The 20,227-nt window shown below is 43.0% G+C and overlaps 1 long non-coding RNA gene across 1 annotated transcript in view; it reads right to left on the reverse strand.

Moving 5' to 3' along the window:
* LOC134568839 (uncharacterized) overlaps positions 1–19,872 on the reverse strand; it is a 104,359-nt gene extending 84,487 nt beyond the window's left edge. Inside the window, exons 1-2 of the long non-coding RNA XR_010084062.1 lie at positions 19,717–19,872; positions 18,811–19,191 (exon numbers count right to left, since the gene is read on the reverse strand). This is a non-coding gene — a long non-coding RNA (uncharacterized LOC134568839). The remainder of the gene's footprint in view (positions 1–18,810; positions 19,192–19,716) is intronic.
* Positions 19,873–20,227: the final 355 nt, after the last annotated feature.

The following is a 20,227-nucleotide window of genomic DNA, read 5'->3' on the forward strand; positions in this document are numbered from 1 at the left end:
ACACACAATCCCACAAGCAGGCTCCAAACACAGCACAATACTCTTTCCTGGCATTTTTGTCTCCTGGTATCCATTTATAGAGACACCAGAGACAAGTTGCAAGGAAACACAGTGCAAGCATGTTATTAAATTTGCTTGCACTGTGCAGAACAAATACAGGGCTTTTTTCTCATGCTAGAGCTCTTTAGCAGAGCTCTGCGCATGGTCTGCCCTGGCCTGCACTTTGAGAAGGGGGCGCGTTTGTCGTTAGTGACGACAAAACACACCCTCTCTGCCCCGCCCCTTCTTAGTGGGCCGCTGTGATAAAAAAATGCCCGGGCCGAATTTTTATCCCAGTCCGGCCCTGCTCCTTACTAATTTTGTAGCTCACCTCTGCACTTTTTCTAGTTTTGCAATATCCTTCTTAAAAAATGGTACTCAAAATTGCAATGCATATTCAAAGTGGGGTCTTACCATTAATTTACAAAATTATATTTTGTAAAGACAACAATGTAGCCCTGGCTCTCAACCTTGGAGGTGCATCAGGTTCACGGCGAGTCCCAAGGCCCAAATTATAGCAAACATGCTTCAAATAGTTCTTTAAATACCAAATAATATTTTTGAATATATGTATACTCTCAAGGGAAAACCATGTTACACATTATAAGCCACAATACACATACAAATGTGAGAAAACCAGTATAAAAAGCAAAATGACACAGACATAAAATAAAAGCTGTACCCAAGGGATAATCCTAATCCCTATCCCAGATTTCCAAAATGAAACAGTCAAATTGTAGAAATACCACACTGTTTTTGTTTATTGGGCAGCATCAATTTAGAGTCCACACAATTTTCCAAATTGTGTCCATCACATCCAGTCGGTAAGTAGTTACTAAGGGATTTACTCAGATTATTTCCCTTTAGTGTGTATAGGAACCTCAGAAAGGTCAGCCAAAATATGCTTACAAAAAAGCAAAAAAAGATACAAAAGAAATATTATATGGCTAAACTAAACAAAAGCCATCCTGACTCCAAAAAAATATATATAAAAGGGGTCCTTTTGGTATAACGCTACTACAGTAGAAATCAGTCCCAAATATATTTCATGTATTAGTTAAAATGAATGAACTTAGTTGTAATCTTGGGATGTTCTCACTCTAATCATTGGTGGTACTGGAGGTATCCCTTTATACTTTAATTTATCAAATTAATTTCATTTGTCTGCAAAATTTCAAACATGTGGCTTGTCTGGGAACTACATGAGGTGACGTGAAATGCAACGTCTTTGTCCTTTACTGAGTGTGTACTGCATGGAGTGTGTCTATGTACTGCATGGAGTGTGTCTGTGTACTGCATGGAGTGTGTCTGTGTCCTTTACCGAGTGTGTCTGTGTACTGCATGTAGTGTGTGTATTCTATGGCATGTCTGTGTCCTATGGTACTGAGTGTGTCTATGTACTGCATGGAGTGTGTCTATGTACTGCATGGAGTGTGTCTATGTACTGCATGGAGTGTGTCTATGTACTGCATGGAGTGTGTCTATGTACTGCATGGAGTGTGTATGTGTACTGCATGGAGTGTGTCTGTGTACTGCATGGAGTGTGTCTGTGTCCTTTACCGAGTGTGTCTGTGTACTGCATGTAGTGTGTGTATTCTATGGCATGTCTGTGTCCTATGGTACTGAGTGTGTCTATGTACTGCATGGAGTGTGTCTATGTACTGCATGGAGTATGTATGTGTACTGCATGGAGTGTGTCTATGTTCTGCATGGAGTGTGTCTATGTACTGCATGGAGTGTGTCTGTGTCCTTTACCGAGTGTGTCTTTATCCTTTACCGAGTGTGTCTGTGTACCGCATGGAGTGTGTGTACTGCATGGCATGTCTGTGTCCTTTACTGAGTGTGTCTATGTACTGCATGGAGTGTGTCTGTGCCCTTTACCGATTGTGTCTGTGTACTGCATGGAGTGTGTGTACTGCATGGAGTGTGTCTGTGTCCTTTACCGATTGTGTCTGTGTACTTCATGGAGTGTGTGTACTGCATGGAGTGTGTCTGTGTCCTTTAATGAGTGGGTCTATGTACTGCATGGAGTGTGTCTGTGTCTTTTACTGAGTGTGTCTATGTACTGCATGGAGAGTGTCTGTCTTTTACTGAGTGTGTCTATGTACTGCATGGAGTGTGCCAATGAACTGCCTGGAGTGTATCTATGTTCTGCCTGGAGCATGTCTGTGTACTGCATGGAGTGTGTCTGTGTACTGCATGGCATTAGTCATTCTCCTCTACTCAGTGTGTCTATGTACTGCATGGAGTGTGTCTGTGTACTGCATGGAGTGTGTCTGTGTGCTGCATGGCATTAGTCATTCTCCTCTACTCAGTGTGTCTATGTACTGCATGGAGTGTGTCTGTGTACTGCATGGCGTTCAGGGGAAGGCTGGCAGCCTGGGGGGCAAAAACAGTCAAGTGGCCCATTGCACCACCAAATCAGTTCACCATCCATGCCCACCTTTTCCTGGTTTTATAACGGATATTGATGTTATGCTAATCAGTAGCTCTTTGCCATACCCGCTCCTTCATGGCTCTGACTTTCAATATTGTCAGAGCGCAGGCTGAGAATCTCTGAGCCTGTGCTCTGACTCATTAACTGAACACCGGAACCATGAGGGAGAGGATATAATCTGACTGCACCTACTGCTGGTGCGCACCAGTGGACCACCAGCGAATCGTTTAAATTAAATATGCTGGTGTACCCAACTTGTGAGCTGTGTTGGCCGCCGGGCGCCTCTGTTGTCATGGCACCCTGCGTGACCGCACAGCTTGCACACCCCAACGGCTGGCCCCGCTGACACACACTGACTTAGAAATCCCTCAATATTAATACAGACATCAAAAATATTTGAGTAAACACCAATAAACTGTGGAAACAGCTGATCCCCCCAAATTTATAAAGATTTGCTTAGAGGATTTTTTGTAAGATTAAATCATGCCTCCTCTTCTCTCTCTCCCATGCGCTGCTCTGTAGGCTGGAAGGAAGTGAAGAGTAATCACATTCTCCCAGCACAGCGCCACCTGTGGCTGCATGGGGAACAGCTGTTTAATGTAATGCTTGCAGGATGGCTAGATGCCGCAGAACCTCTTTGTTCCGTCTCTGCAAAGGGCTCCAGGCACTGCTTGTTGTGAGTGTGAGCCACTGTAAATTAGGGGCAGAGGGCACTTGCACTGCGGTCAAGACGGGTCTGGGCAGGAGGAGAGTGCAGTGCAATCAGTGCACTCCCCTCCTGTGGGTCACCAGTAGACTGGTGCACCTGCCCAGGATCAGAGCCGGTGCAAGGATTTTTGCCGCCCTAGACAAAAGAAAAATTTGCCGCCCCCCCATGTGACATCACAATGCCCCACCCATATGATTTGCTATATGAACTAACGCCAGTGCTGCACACAGTGTGTGTTTACATTAAAAAGCCTGCAGGGACCAGCTATAGACACCAGAACCACTTCATTAAGCTATAGTGTCCCTTTAATGTGAGGTAAATTATAGATTAGTGTCACTAATAATATACTAGATTGCCTACTTACAACCAGATGAGGATGAGGATTGGCTGCAGTTTGGCTCCACTGGTCTGGTGTAGAACAGGATCTCTGGAGGCTGTTTGCAACTGTCGTCACAAAATTCAATGTTCTGGGAGAATTGGAAGCAGCTCCATTTTTTGGGGGCCCCTTACACAGCTCAAGGTCTGGACCCCAGGGCCTGACGGTGAGTATGCCCATAAGACCCACTCATAAGTCCACTTATATGTTCCACCCACCCATGAGTTCGCTCACAGGGAGTGGAGTGTGTAGGGGATGTGTTATGTGTTATTGTAGAGGATCTAATATGTGTGCTTATGGTATGTAGTGTATAGGGATACCAGTTTGTGTAGGTGATGCAGTGTGTTTGTGTGTAGTGGAAGCAGTGTGTATTTGTGTATAAGGGATATATTGTGTGTTTCTGGTTGTGTGTAAGGGATGCATTGTGTGAATCTGTGTTTGTATGCATAAGGGATGCAATGTGTGTGTCTGTATGTGTGTGCATTGAGTGTAAAAGATGCATTGTGTTTCTGTGTGTATGTAAGAAAAGCAGTGTGTGTGTTTGCATGTGTGTGTGTAAGGGTTTGCATTGTCTGTTTCTGTGTATGTTTGCAAAGGATGCATTGTCTTTGTGTGTAAGGGTTGCATTGTGTGTGTGTATGTAATGGATGCATTGTGTGTTTCTCTGTGTGTAAGGGAAGCATGTTGTGTTTCTGTGTATGTAGAGGGATGCATTGTGTGTGTGTGTGTGTGCGCGTAGTGTGAAAGAGCTCCCTGTCTTGCCCCCTTTCCTATATAGCTGTCCCTAAGAGCTCTCCCCTGCCCCTTAGTGGTCTCTTCTCTCCCCCACCCTTCCCTAGCGGTCTCTGCTCACACTCACCCACCCTCCCTGTGTTCTTCTTACCCCCCCTCCACCCTGTGTTCTTCTTAGTTTCCCCCTTGTTCTTCTTACTCCCCCCTTGTTCTTCTTACTCCCCCACCTGCTCTCCTTACCCCCTTCTTCTTCTTACTCCCCTTCTTCTCCTTACCCCCTTCTTCTTATTGCTCCCCCCTTCTTCTTACTCCCCTTCTTCTTATTACTCCCCCCTTCTTCTTATTGCTCCCCCCTTCTTCTTACCCCCTCTTCTTCTTACTCCCCCCTTCTTCTTCTTACCCCTTCTTCTTCTTACCCACTTCTTCTTCTTACTCCCTCCTTCTTCTTCTTACTCTCCCTTCTTCTTCTTACCCCCCCTCTTTTTCTTACCCCCCCTTCTTCTTCTTACCCCCTCTTTTTCTTATCTCTCCTCCTTCTAACCCCCCCTTCTTTTTCTTACCCCCTCTTCTTCTTACCCCCCTCTTCTTCTTACCCCCCTCTTTTCTTACTCCCCCCTACGTCTTCTTATCTCTCCCCTCCCCCTCTTCTTACTCCCCCTCCCGTCTTCTTACTCCCCCCTCCCCTCTTCTTACTCTCCCCCTCCCCTCTTCTTACTCCCTCTCCCCTCTTCTTTCTCCCTCTCCCCTCTTCTTTCTCCCCCCTCCCCTCTGCTTACTCCCCCTCCCCTCTTCTTACTCCCCCCTCCCCTCTTCTTACTCCCCCCTCCTTCTTCTTACCTCCCTCCCATTCCCTCCCTTCCCCTGTTGCGTGGCCAAGCTCCTCTCCGGTCCGCGGTGCCCGGCCGGAGTGATAGGAAGGTGCACGCTCAGTGTGCACTTCCTGTCAGTCCGGCCGGTTACAGAAAACAGAAACTCCTGTTCCGCGCGGAGTTTCTGTTTTCTGTAACCGGCCGGACTGACAGGAAGTGCACACTGAGCGTGCACCTTCCTATAACTCCAGGCCGGGCACCGGGGACCGGAGAGGAGCTCGGCCACGCTACAGGGGAGGGGAGGGGAGAAGCAGCGCTGCAGCCGCTTGAGGCTCTTTACAGAGCGCTCAGGCGGCAGCAGCATTTAAAGGGCCAGCCCTGCAGCGGCCGGTCTTAAAATAACTTAGGGCGGCCTTGGGGGCAATTGCCTCCCTGCCCCCGTCCCAACCCGCCCCTGATGGCGTTAGTCATTGTCCTTTACTGAATGTGTCTTTGTACTGCATGGAGTGAGTCTGTGTCCTTTATCGAGTGTGTCTGTGTACTGCATGGAGTGTGTCTGAACTGCAAATGAGTGAAATGTAATTTGGGCAGTGAGTGGGTTAATTGTCAGGAAAATTTGTCATTCTATTTGGGGAGGAAAAACTGGCATAGGGATGTAGGGTCTTGTGTCTATAGAGTTGGTTATTTGGCAGTGGGGATATTTTGGGGGAATTAGAGGTTCATTGTCTGGAGCGGTAGAGGGCCCAAACACAATCTTGCACTAGGGCGTTTTGTTCATTAGTTCCGCTACAGGACTTGAGCATTAATAAAGTGTGCAGTGGCATCTTGGGTCCTAAGTTCCTCCTACCAGTCTAGGATTTAGGGATTACCTTTTTGTGTCTAAAGTGTTTATTTTCTTATTTTTTCTAAAAACACATTGGACACGACTGGATAATCCCTAAGTCTTGGACTGTTACGTGGTACTTAAGGACTGGATTGGGAACCACTGCACTACCAGATGCACAGGACGCATGCTTCCCTGAAGATGCAGAACTCTTTATCCTACTCTTTCCCTGGGACCTCTTTTAAAGCCATAATACATATAGCGTATGAGCTAGGACATGAAGGATTCGAGTTTCTAGAAGTGAAAGGGTTACAATGCATGTCCTCAGCACCCTCTCTGAATTTAGCTGGACTTTGCCTGCTCACTGCACCGCATGAAATTATAGAGGAAAACATGTTGATAATGTCCTAGCTCATATGCGGATGTATTTCTCTTCCATAGGTTACGGGCGAGGTGATTCATAGCACCTCGATAACATCCAGTTCCCCTCCATCAGTTATCTCAGGCGTTCTCGTGAAATACAGAAGACTTCTAATTACAGCTCTCTCTTCGCTCATGGCTGCTGAAAAATATTTGCTTAAGTTGAGAATCTGCTGTGATCTCGGGTTTTTCTATGTGTTTAAACTCTGTTGTTTTGCTGTAAATGTGTTATTTTTGGATTTGCTGGAAAGAAGATAGGTTACTAAAATTAATTTTGTGGTATTTAAAAGCGGGAACCCCTTTTGATGCATGACAAATCAGCAAAATGTTAACAGAACACTCAAAATATCCTGCTTTTCACCCATTTAACAATTTTTTTTGTGTAAAATATAGTTCTTGTTTTTACCATATATACTTACCGTAAATACCATTCAGATTGTAATTTGTAAGCAAGGCTCTGATAATTTACTGTATTTTCTCTGCAGTTAAAGTATGTTTTGTTACATATATTATTAATACTACTACTGCAGTTACTTGATTGTGGGAGGGGAGGGAAACTGAAATTTCATCTTTTGCACATGTCTCATTATTAGGGACAGTCCCTCTAAGAGACAAAAAAACCCAACTCTACTATTTAAAATTCTTAAAGGCACATACCTTCTAAAATAAACAATTACATAAAAATAGAAAAACATCTCTGTTTAGTAGATATGCCTGAAATGAAACCATGCATGCATTTAATTATGCATTTTCATTGAGGTAAAAATCTTGCAAGAGCTGCAGTTCTCGTTTCTGCCGTCTTTGCAAGCCCTTCCCTTCTAACCCTGCCCTGACTCTCTCTGATTGTCCAATAACAGACTTCCCAATTCAGAAATCCTTGCAAGGCAGGTGATCTGAGCAATTGCTGTCTCTTAAGTTTAGCTCCACTGAGCTAAACAACCAGGAAGTAGCAGGACTAGTTGTCTGATTAACAACCTGGGGTTGTAACAAGGTTAATTTCTAAAAGAGTCAATATTTATTTAAATCTGAACTTTTTTTTAAATGAAAAAAAAAAAAAAAGAGGACACACACATAAAGCACTTTAGCAAACTGAAGTGCTTTTGAGATGTGGAGTGCCCCTTTAATTATTTAATTCAATTAAATTTCCTCTAAATTAGTGATGTGCATGAGTGTATATCTCAGGAACAAGACCCGTAGTAACTTACGTAGTTCTAAAAGATAAATTAATGACTGTCAGTAGGCCATGAAATCACTTAAAACACAGAGAAGGATTAGGATTCAACATGGCCCTAAACAAGTTATCGCCCCACCCTCCCCCAATTATTCTTCATATAGGGAATGTAAATGGGGCAAACAAATTCATGTTTCTAGGGTCCTAGTTTAACCTATGGGACCTAGGTGGTCACTTTATAGTGATTCCTGCTCTGATGCAACCATCTTTCTGGTCTAGTTTGAAAATGGACTGAAAATGTTAGTAAGCCGCATTAGGGACCTATATACAGAACATCCAAGATTACAGATCTGATTGGATACTGGAGAAGCATATTTTTTTTAAATATATGCAGTTAAAATTTCCATTCAGTCTTAACGTAGCACATTAATTCAATGTCAAGCTGCCATGTGAGGATAGGATACATCTCCTATTTGCTTACATGTCTGGAAGTGGTAATATCCAAAACACATGACTAAAACTCCACTGACTGCCACTCATTACCCTTTGAGAAATCCCTATGAAGGGCAAAACACATAGTCTGGACATCTATTTTTAATCACATTATCAATTGTTGTCACCTACTATGTCCATGGTTCAGGATATACATTATGGAACATGTAAGAACATCTTGGAACTGAATGTTTCTCCCAGCATGATGCTTTTGGCTAAGATAACAAGTGATGTACGCAGGGTGACGTGCACATAGCTGCATTACTATGAAAATTGACAAACCACACACTGTACAGGCAGCACACAGCATGAATCAGATACTCATAGCAGCGTGACTTGTTGACATCACTCTGTCACATCTCTGCACATCATCAGTAAGATGAGAATGGCCGCATAAAACACAATGTTTGATGCCATGAAAACATACCATCTTCCGTTATATATCAAACTGAATCATGCTTCTCAGACTTTTTGAAAAAAAATAAAAATAAAATAGCACACAAAGGTTAACATTTTAGTTTACAATATACAAAGATATAACCATGATTTGATGTCGCGTGAAGGAGACTGGCCAATATAGTATGCACAAGATTTGTTGCAGATTGTTTTAACATATCTTTAACGTAAGTTTTCTTGGAATGCTATGCTCAATAGTCTCTAACATTATTGATATTCCATAAAAATACAATTCTCTCTGTAAACAATATTACCTAATAATGCTACCCATCAATTTACCCCTCACTTTGGTTTTATTTTGGCTTCAGGTTGCCTTCTGTCCCACAATCTTTGGGAACAATTTTTTTGGGGGTAATGCCGTATTTTAGAGAAATGTGCAGTCCACTTTATATTATGATGAAGAATATAAATTATTATATAGCCATGTTCTTGGCAAGCATGGGGTGGTTCACAATATGGCAACCTAAAGGCCCATGGGTTAGATAATCAAAGTGACAGAACAGTAGTATACCCACTAACCACAAGCAATAGATCTGCTAAATTGAAAATGGTTCCAGGTTCACTATGTGAAGGTGGTTTCCACTTTGTTGCCATGGGTTAGATATGTTGACCAAGCTAATCAGCATTCACCACCCCTATACGAAGAGCAAAGAGGGATACCAGCCTGATAAACTACCAGGGGCCCTGTAGGATGTTAAAAGGATACTCCAAGCACCATAACCACTGCAGTCTTCTGGTGCCTTGAGTGGCCTTGCTCCCTATCCCTATTGTAAGTATTAAAACTGTTTTCATTACTGGGTGCCACCCCCTGGCTCATTCACAACAAACACCAGAGAGCTGCAAGTTCCTCAACAGGAACGTCAGTTATCTTTCCTGACCTAACGCCTGCAGTGCAGAGCTAAGTTAATTGGCAGCAGAAGATCAGCTGATGCTCTCACCAAAGAGCTAAGCAAAGTTCTCATGTTAAAGCTTCCAGACAGTTTTTCTTCACTTCACTTGGGTTCATGATATGTCCAGAAGCACGAGGACTCCATAGTTGTACCATGAAAGGTCAGGTTCCCAAAATCTCCTGGACCTCAATGCTTCTTCTGCTGCAGCTAGATCATCCAAATCTACAAAGTGAACAGCTTTGGTAAAATATGGGTGAATCAGCATATAGAAGGGGAGTGGGTTCATTGGTATGCAAGAAGGTGTTTGCATTAGTTGGTATCCACCATTCATGTCAGAAATATTTACAATTCCTATGGCAAGGGAAGAAATGGCAATTCAAATCATTGCCATTTGGTTTATCCTCGGCACCTTGGTGTTTCACCAAATTACTGAAACCAGTAATATCCCTACTTCGAAGCAGGGGAATAAGAATGATAATATATCTAGACGACATACTGATTATGTCACAGAGTGTGCAAACTCTTCAACTACATTCTCAATGGACATTGAATCTGTTAACAAGCCTTGGCTTTGTAATAAATTACGAAAAATCGATTTTAACTCCCTCTCAGGAGATAGAATTTTTAGGATTTCTAGTAAATTCCAATTTAGCCACTCTCAGCCTTCCATCACGGAAGTTGAAAACAATTAGAAAAGAGATCAGGTCAGTTCTAAAGAAGGAATTAATTTCCATCAGGTCGTTAGCAAGGATTGTAGGACTTTTATCAGCCTCGATCCAGGCTATCTTTCCAGCCCCTCTTCACTATCGGGCTCTTCAAAGATTGAAAATAGAACATCTAAACAATGGCCTCCTTTATTCAGACGAGATTTCTCTAACTTCAGAGACAAGAATAGAACTTTCCTGGTGGTTAGATCACGTTCAAATTTGGAACGGGAAAGCCATCTTCACGTCATTCCCAGACCTAACTATAGAATCCGACGCAAGTCGTTTAGGCTGGGGAGCTCATTGTGGAGGCAATTCCACAGGAGGCAAATGGTCTCTAGAAAAGACGAATATGCATATAAACTGCCTGGAACTCATGGCAGGGTTTTTCGCTCTACGCAGTTTTGCGAAACACAAATCCCATTGTTGTATACTTCTCAAGATGGACAACATATCAGCAGTCCAATATATAAATCGCTTAGGAGGTACAAAATCCAAGCAACTGGCCGACATTGCCAAAGAATTATGGCATTTTTGCCTCGATCGAAACATAACGTTACGAGACGAATACCTTCCCGGCCTTTCCAATACAATAGCAGATTGGAATTCCCGCTTTGTAGTGGATTACAGCGACTGGATGTTGGATCCCAACATCTTCCAACGAATACTTGCTCTGTGGGGTCCATTTCAATACGACCTCTTTGCATCACGGCTCAATCGCCAATTGGAAACATTTTTCAGTTGGTGGCCGGATCCAGAAACAGTAGATCAAGATGCTTTCCTCCAATGTTGGAAGGAAGGGGTCAATTATGCTTTCCCCCCATTTACAATGATATCCCGGGTACTTCTGAAAGCATGGTCCCAGAATTCGACCTTAGTGATTATAACCCCTGTCTGGCCATCACAACCATGGTTCCCTCAGCTTCTCAGCATGCTGATAGACTACCCTCGACTCATACAGATGCGTCGGGATTCTCTTCGCGACCCAGAGGGAAATTGTCATCCTCTAGTACTGTCGGGCCAACTACCCCTGATTGCATCCCTTATTTCGGGTCACTCGAATCTCATAGTGAATTTCCAAACACTACTAAAAACATTCTATCAGAAGCATGGGCACCGGGAACCCGTGCAAATTACAGATCAGCCTGGAAAATTTGGCTTAATTGGTGCATGGAACGGGCAGTGGATCCCATACATTCAGATTTAGCAAACATTCTAAATTTTTTGTCAGCCTCTTTTGACTCAGGGAAAACTTATCGCACCATTAATATCTATAGACCCGCTATCTCAGCGAATCACGACCCTATTGAATTTTTCCCTGTGGGTAAACATCCTCTAGTCTGCAGACTTATGAAGGGTATCAGATTTAAACGTCCTCCATGCCCTAAGTATAGTTGATAGTTGATAGAATCATGGGGGGCCAATGATTCATTATCCTTAAAATTGCTTTCGTTTAAGCTTACCACTTTACTATGTCTCATCTCTTTCAAAAGAGTTTCTGACGTTAAGGCTTTAGACTTAAATAATAGACAATATACTCCTGATGGTGTTAAATTTTCTATTGTTAGACGTACCAAAACTAATCTCCGTTCTGTATTCTATCCTTCATTTTCTGCCCATCCTCTTCTATGTGTTGTCAGTTGTCTTCAAACATATGAGTTTAAAACCTCTTTGATTCGAAATTCTAATTTCTCACAATTACTAATCTCCTTTCGTAAACCTTTTCTACCTGTCTCCTCTACATCTTTAGCTAGATGGGTACGACAAACCATGTCTATGGCAGATATTAATATTTCAATGTTTGGAGCTCACTCATCAAGAGGAGATATGACTACTAAAGTGTTTCAAGCAGGAGGCTCTTTATCAGATCTATTAAAACGCCAGATTGGTCTTCAGAATCTACATTTAAACTGTTTTATTTTAGACCTAGCCAGCATGTTTCAAAAATAATATTGTAATAACTTCTGATGTATGTTATATTATGACTACAAAGCTTTGAACATGCATAATACGAGCCTCCTGTCTTGTTATAAAATTCAAGATTTTCCTAGTCTTGACGTCAGAAAATATAGATTTTATTAAAGACAGGAGGCGAGTATTATCCCTCCCATTAACCCACCCTGTTATTTATATTTCAGCTTAATCCTGTTTGGAGTTTCATCATTCTATCCTTGGAGTTACTCTACTAGACACTTCTTCTACATTCGCAGCTCGAAAGAGGGAGAATATTGGGGATCATTCACTATATGGACTATGTTGGATGCTGATTGGCTACCAACGTTCCATTTCAGTTACTCTGTTGTTTTACCTTTTTTTATTCACTAAACTTTATTGAAAAAATGTCTTTGCTGCTGGAGTTAAGTAAAGAAAGTTAATGCATAATACTCGCCTCCTGTCTTTAATAAAATCTATATTTTCTGACGTCAAGACTAGGAAAATCTTGAATTTGAAAACATAAAAAAGTAACACATAACGATATAATGTAAGATTTTATTAAGGGGATACTCCAGGCACCCAGACCACTTCTGCCCATTGGAGTGGTCTGGGTGCCGAGTCTCACTACCCTTAACCCTGCAAGTGTAACTATTGCAGTTTTCATAATCCCTTACTTTTTTTCCAGCGCCGGGCTCCCTCGGCGCTGGGGACTCTCCTCCTCCTTTCCCTGTCATTGGCTGAATGCGGATGCGCGGCAGGAGCTGCGCGCGCATTCAGTCAGTCCATTGGAAAGCATTCTCAATGCTTTCCTTTGGACACTGGCCTCTTCTCATGGTGAAAATCACAGTGAGAAGCGCGGAAGCGCCTCTAGCGGCTGTCAATGAGACAGCCACTAGAGGCTGAATTAACCCATATGTAAACCTAGCAGTTTCTCTGAAACTGCTATGTTTACAGCAGAAAGGGTTAATCCTAGATGGACCTGGCACTCAGACAATTCCTTTAATACTGTTTAGGTTATGCATGTCTTACTACCCCCTTCCCTTTTTGTGTTTTAACCTGGGTGCCCTGAGAGCACAGTTACCTTTCATTTAGGTCCTCTTGGCCTCCCTAAAGGTTCCAGTTGGTGAGCTGTCAGAGGGCCCGCAAGCAGGGCGGCCATTATGGTGAAGCCATCCACACAGCAGCAAACTTTATGGCGCGGTGTTCATCTTGATGGAACCTTGCATAATAGTGCATCTTAAAGATGGTGGCCATCTTGCTGGAGCCATGCCAACTCGCACATGCATGGTTTGCATTTTTCTTCATACCGCCTGGAATGCCCATTCCTCTCCCTCTCATCGGGTAAGTGATGGCTGATGGTCCCTTCTCTCCCGCTCGGCTATTGTGTTATACTCCACTCAAACATGGTTAGGTGGGTATATTCCTCTTGGGTTTGTATAGGTTAATTACTGCCTTTGGGGAACTAGGAAAACTATTGGCTCATAACTGTTGATCTGTTTGTGGATATAGTTAGCAGTCAAAGTGTCTTTTTGTCTGTGATTTAACTAATTGCCAGTGTCTTTGATCTCATACTACAATCCTCAGCCTAAGCATGTGTTGTACTGACTAATACTGCTTGTGCTCTTTTGATGTAGTCTTATAATGATGCTACCCCACAGTCACTAATCTCTAGACTATTCCTTGCGCAAATGCCAGGATAAATTACTGGATACCTTGGGACCACCTGGCAAAAATGATGCTGGACCCCGTGATGGTCTTTGGATGGATCCAGCGTGCTGTTTGTCTTCTAGGTAGCACTAATATGGCACTCGCCACTAAATATTGTAAAGCTTTTCTGCTCAAAATCAAACTAAATTTAGTGAACCTGGCCCTCAAGGAACCAAGGACTTTCACTAAGAGCTTTTTTTTGGGGGGGGGGGGGACTCCTCCGTAAAAAAATTAGGCACTTTCATGCGCACATTTACTTCCCCTGGACAAAGCACAAACAAACGTTCTAAAACAGACTCCTTTTTCCAATATGTGTCCTCTTATTACATCAGACAAATGTGTACTCCCAACTATAAAGGGTTATCATATCATATAGAATTTGTGGCATTACCTGTGCAACACTCTCTTCCCAGAGAGATTATTTTGTCCCCCCTAGACAGAGATCTAGTGTTCAAAGAGATTGTAGACCTTGAAAGAGATTTGTTCACCCAGTTATCAATCTCAAACCCCTTAATACTTTTGTCACTTACCATCATTTCAAGATGAAAGGTGTCTTCTGTCTTCGAGATCTACTTCTACTGGTGGACTAGATGGTCAAACTAGACCTAAAGGATGCTTATCTGATAGTACTCATAGTTGAAGATCACCAGGACTACCTCCAGTTTACATGGTAGAATCTGAAATGGTGGTTCTGTTGCTTCCCTTTTGGTCTGTTGTCTGCTTCACGAAGCTCATGAAACCGGTGGTCGGGTTTCTTCAGAGCAGGAGTGTTCGGCTTTTAATCTATCTAGATGCCTGTGCCACAGGCTGATGTCATTTTGCAGGAGATTGGGGACCTGTCCAGAAGTCTTCCTAAGGTTTCCAGCGATTCTTGTGCCAGCCGCCATAGTCTCGCCCCTTTTTATGACATGGCACGTGCGCGTCGACATCATGATGCTGATGACATTACGGCCTGCCAAAACGTTAGAATGAGAAAGTTTTGGGGGCGTGGCTACCAATTACTTCAAAACCTGGGTTTCCACATTTGCCGCTTTCCCAGGTGGTTTTTATTTTGAGCTCCCTTATTTATTTATTTTTCTCTATAATTGGTGGTAAGTTTCACTCTCAAGAATTGTAAGTGTACTGTTTTCTGTGGTCTGATTTAGTGAAATATGTTTCCTTATTTGGATATTTTCTATGAAGCGTAACGTCATTTCATGATTCATATTTTGTTACCTTGTAATATTATCAACTGATGTTTGGAAGATATATTACTCGATATTACCATACTATTTACTTTGATTTCAACTTGATAATCTTGTTTGATTTCATTATTCGTGTGGTGGGTTGCCTACATGTTTCAGTTGGCTCTGTTTGCTATTTTCCTTATTGTTTCTGGTTAATGGCATGATTTGTGTCAACATCCAGTTAGGATCATTTCTTCGGGAGTCAAGAAGTAGGATGTGATGTTAGAGGACTAACCTTTTATACTGTTTGCAGTTACCTAATTGGTGCCCCGTTTTCTAGGCCACATGATGGTTTTCTAAACCTGTTTAGTGCATTATATTGTGTTTTTCAAATATGTTTTCTTTAAAGGCTGAGGGAATTAAATAAAGAGTGCAGCCTAATATTAGGCTCCGTGTCATTAATAAAATCATGACTTGACATCATGTAAATAGAAAATCTGGTAATTATAGATGCCAAAATAAAAATGTATACCCCATTTGACTTTGTAGATATAAAACATCTGTAAGATATATCGTTCAATAGGACTTAACAAACTATGCACCGCCAGGCAAAAGATGTGGGATCATTTTTCCCTTTGTCCTTGGTTGGCCTCGACTGAAAAGAACGAGTGCAATTGTTTAAAAGTCTTCTAGATCCTCTTTCTTACAATGAGACCTCAGATCGGATGAGAAAGTGCATAGGATGTAAAAAAGCAATTTGGCCCACATTACCACCCCCACCGCATTAATGACAAGCGGAAGACACCGGATTAGCCCTTACGTTATGAGAGAATAACTAGATATACTTTTAACTGGTTGCGTGCCACAGGGAAAAACAACACATTGCAAAACATGTTCTTCATTTGACAAAAGCCTTTAAACGTTGAAGGGCTTAGAGCACCTTTTTAAGTTATTTTTGTATTTCTTAATTTTTATGCCATTGGGGGGGGGGGGGGGGGGGGAGTGAGAGAGAGACCACCAGGACAGGGAGGGAGATCAACAGGGCAGGTGGGATGGGAGACAGAGACCACCTGGGGAGTGGGAGAGAGAGAAAGAGAGGGGAAAGAGAGACCACCAGGCAGATGGGGAAAGAGACTACCAGGGGTGGGGGGAAGAGAGAGACCACCAGGGGAGGGGGGAAGAGAAAGAGCACCAGGGAGGGGGGGGCCACCAGGAGAGGGAGGGGAGTGAGACCACCAGAGAAGAGGGGGGAGAAGGACCACCAGGGGAGGGGAGAGAGGGAGAGACCACCAGAGATGGGGGGAGAGGGAAAGACCGCCAGTAGAGGGGGGGGGGGGAGTGAGACCACTAGAGGAAAGGGGGGCACCAGGGATGGGGGAGGGAGAGACCACCAGGGGAGGGGGGAGAGAGAGACCACCATGAGAGGAAGGGGGAGAGAGACCACCAGGAGACGGGGGGAGAGACCATCAGGGGAGAGAGACCACCAGGGGGAGGGGGGGGGGAAGAGGAGAAACCACTAAGGGACAGGGGAGGGGGGAGAACTCTAAGGGAAAGGGGGGGAGATCACTAAGGAACAGGGAAGCAGGGGGAGCAGTAAGGGACAGGAGGGGATGGGAGAGCACTAAGGAACTAGGAGGGAAGGGGAGAGTTCTCAGGGACAGGATGGGAGACCACTAAGGGACAGGGGGAGAAGAGGAGACCACTAAGGGACAGGGGGAGGAGATTTGACCGCTAAGGGACGGGGGGAGGAGTGAAAGAGATCATTAAGGGATGGGAAGAGTGTAAGACACACAGAGAGTCTGAGGAAGGGGTAAAAGAGAAGAGAAAAAATATACAAAATAATTATATTAACAAAATAAATATAAAAATAAAAATAAAGAGCTGTTCTCCTCTCAGCCCCTATCCTACCCCCACAACCCCTCTCTTTCACACTACACACATACACAATGCATCCTTACACATACACAAACTCACAATGCATCCCTACACACACACACACACACCGAAACATACAGTGAATCCTACACACACAGAAACACACCATGCTTCCCTTACACATTCACACTTACACGTAATTCATCCCTTACATACACACAAGGCATCCCTCACTACACACACAATTCATCACACACACACACACACACCTTGCATCCCTTACACATGCAAACATAGATTCACACAATGCATACCTTACACACAAACACACACTGCTTTCTATCCCTTACACGCAATTACACTGCATCCCCTATACACACACACACAGCACATCCCGTACACAAACTGGTATTCCTATACACTACATTCCATAAGAACACACACACATTAAATCCTCAACAATAACACATAACACATCCCCTACACACATACACTCCACTCCCTGTGAGAGAACTCATGGGTGGGCCTTGTAGGCATAAGGTTTATCGGCGGGCCTTGTAGGTATACTCACGGTCAGGCACTGGGCCCATACTGTGATCTGTGTAAGGGGCCCCCCAAAAATTGATTTTTGTGAGCACTGTTACAAGAGAGCCAGAGAACCTGTTTTAACACCAGACCAGTGGAGACAGACTGCAGCCTGAATCATCATCCTATTGTCCTCATCTGGTTGTAAGTAGGCAAACCAGTATATTATTAGTGGCACTAATCTCTAATTTACCTCACATTAAAGGGACACTATAGTCCCCAGAACCACTGCAGCTTAATGTAGTGGTTCTGGTGTCTATAGCCTGTCCCTGCAGGCTTTTTGCTGTAAACACACTTCCTTTTCAGGTAAAAGACACTGTATGTTGGCCCATATGGCAGATCATATGGGTGGGGTATTGTGATGTCACATGGTGGGCAGAGCATATGGGGGGCGGCAAATTTTTGTTTGCCTAGGGCAGCAAATATCCTTGCACTGGCCCTGTTCATGGATGAAGAGGAGGAGACATAACATAGAGAGACACATATATGTCATGAAGGTCATCAAGTTTTCCTTTGGGCGTGAGCCACAGATTTTTAGAACCTAGCAATCCCTTTGCCAACAGTTAACGAGCTGCTTGAAAAAAAACTTGGGCTCTCCTCCGGTACCCAAATCCTGGCCCCTCAGCTACCACAGAGATAATGTGGAGGTTCTGTTTGCATATTATCAAACCATCGCCATTTCGGATTTAATGAGTAATGAGATATGGGATAACCTACCTCCTTTGCTGACAACATATCATTGCCCTCTATAGTTAAACAGCCTTGGATGATCTTTGTGGAAGTGCAAAAGTGGAGCTGAATTGGGGCAACAGATAAGGGTCTATTTACTAAATTACAAGTTACTAGCTAGACATTTGAGGCTAAAATAGCCAAAGTGTGATTTAGAGACATTTTTCCAACTCAACACTTTTTGCCCAAATTATGACATGTGAATTTCAGCTGGCTAGAATCCAGTGTTTAGGGAATAAACTTGCTTGTGTTTAGTAAAATCCCATGGAGTTAACTCTTTGAGGCAGTTGAGGTTGAATGGTTGAACAACTGTAAGCGCCCTAACTTGCACATATGTACTTAAATGGATGTGAATACTGGAACACAATCAAATTGGCTTAGCTATAGTTTTTTTTATAAATCAACTAATTTGTTTTACATGTGGCAGTATTCTTACCAACGTGCGTCAACACACTGTTTAGGAAGTGGGTTGAGAAATGCCCCCATGGCCCTCAAAGAGTTAAAGAAAGTCTTCTGTAGCTTAGAGGGCAACTTCCAAAATATACATCAAAGGAAAAGCAATACACTGTTGTCTTATCACAGAGGCTCAGATAGTAAACAGAGAGAAATCCATCTAATGCCCTTTCCCCTCAACTGGTGAATGAAGAGTAAGTCTTTGATGCTGTATCTGTGACCAAGGACACGTCCACTGTTCTCCAGATTCCAATACCGCACCCATGCATTGTTCAGGATCAAGCTGGTATCGCACTTACCACTTTGCCTGTCTCCAATTCTCCGTGTGAATTTTAAATTGCACAAGTCTGGGGTGTAGTTAATCTTCTCTGTTTGCGTTGTCAGCTTTTGTGTATAAGTAAGTGCCTGCTGGCAGAGCTAAGTAGCATTAAGTCCAAATAAAGGAATCTCCAGCTTTCCAAGGAACGTTGGTTTAGATAATAAACTCTTAGCTCACTTTGGAAATGTTTATTTTTTCATATAGTAATACAGACAGGGCAACCGGACTGCCACAGTTTCCCTGCAACCCTCATTGCCGACATTCGCTCAGGGACTGGACTCAGCTCCGAATTCGACCGCTTCCATAGTATTAACCATCACAGCAGTACAATAAAGTAAGAAAGAGCTAATGCATTGGGTTCCACCTGGTAAATGTAATATATATTATAAATAAAGGTTATTTAAAAAAATGAAAACAGTCAGTATTTAATTTTACCTTTTTTCCCCCTTTCTCTATACCTGTTACCTTTTTTGTTACCTAATCTGTCACTTGTATGGGGATTGATTAAAAGGCAATGTAGTGTATATATGAAAGTGACACTATAGGCAGCAAGACCTCTTCAGCTCATTGAGGTGGTTAGGCGACTTTTGGTCGCTGGCCCTGGATGTCCTCCCACTCTGCATGAGAACATCCAGTGTCAGTCAAATCCCCAGTGGAAAGCATTGCAACAATGCTTTTCTATGGGTAGGGCCTAATACGCTCGTGGTGTTCGACAATTTTGAGTTCCGGGCAATTCTCACTTTAGTAAATAACCCTAAAAGTGTTTCTCTCTCTAATACATATATTATCTAAAAGATTTGTTCTAACTTACAACCAAGAAGCTTTTAAACAGGTCCTATAGGTGGCACCTTAACCAACTAAGCGATACTCCGATCACAGTTCTACTTACAGTGGGCTGTAGGGGAATTATCGACTGATTTACATCCATCATTGGATTCATTGTACCATAGCACTGAACACATGTAGGCTGCAGTTGAGATGACACCTTTAACACAGATAACTGTTCAGGATTAGTTTCATCCCATTAGTACAATCTACTCATTGACCTACTCCTGGTTTATGGCTCACGCCTCCGCAAATGATGTTTATCTGACCTTTCTCCTCTTCTACTGGGTAAAGTACAATCCAACTCAGGATTCCAGTAAACTCCTTTTCTGAAAAAAAAAACACATCGGTTTGGGTGGAACTTGTAGATACAGTGAGAAAGTGGTAATTAATATCCCCATTAAACCATAAACAATGAGCAAAAGTCAAGAGGGGACAAGAAGATTTGCAAGAATAGAAATTGCACCAACTTGTTATACATAGACAAAATCTGTACAGATTGGTTGTAAACTAAATGGAGTTTCTGTGACTGTTTATATTAAGAGTTCTTTTAAAATGATTTTTATGAAATCATT

Source organism: Pelobates fuscus, chromosome 7 (assembly GCF_036172605.1).
Source record: "Pelobates fuscus isolate aPelFus1 chromosome 7, aPelFus1.pri, whole genome shotgun sequence".
Classification (NCBI taxonomy): domain Eukaryota; kingdom Metazoa; phylum Chordata; class Amphibia; order Anura; family Pelobatidae; genus Pelobates; species Pelobates fuscus.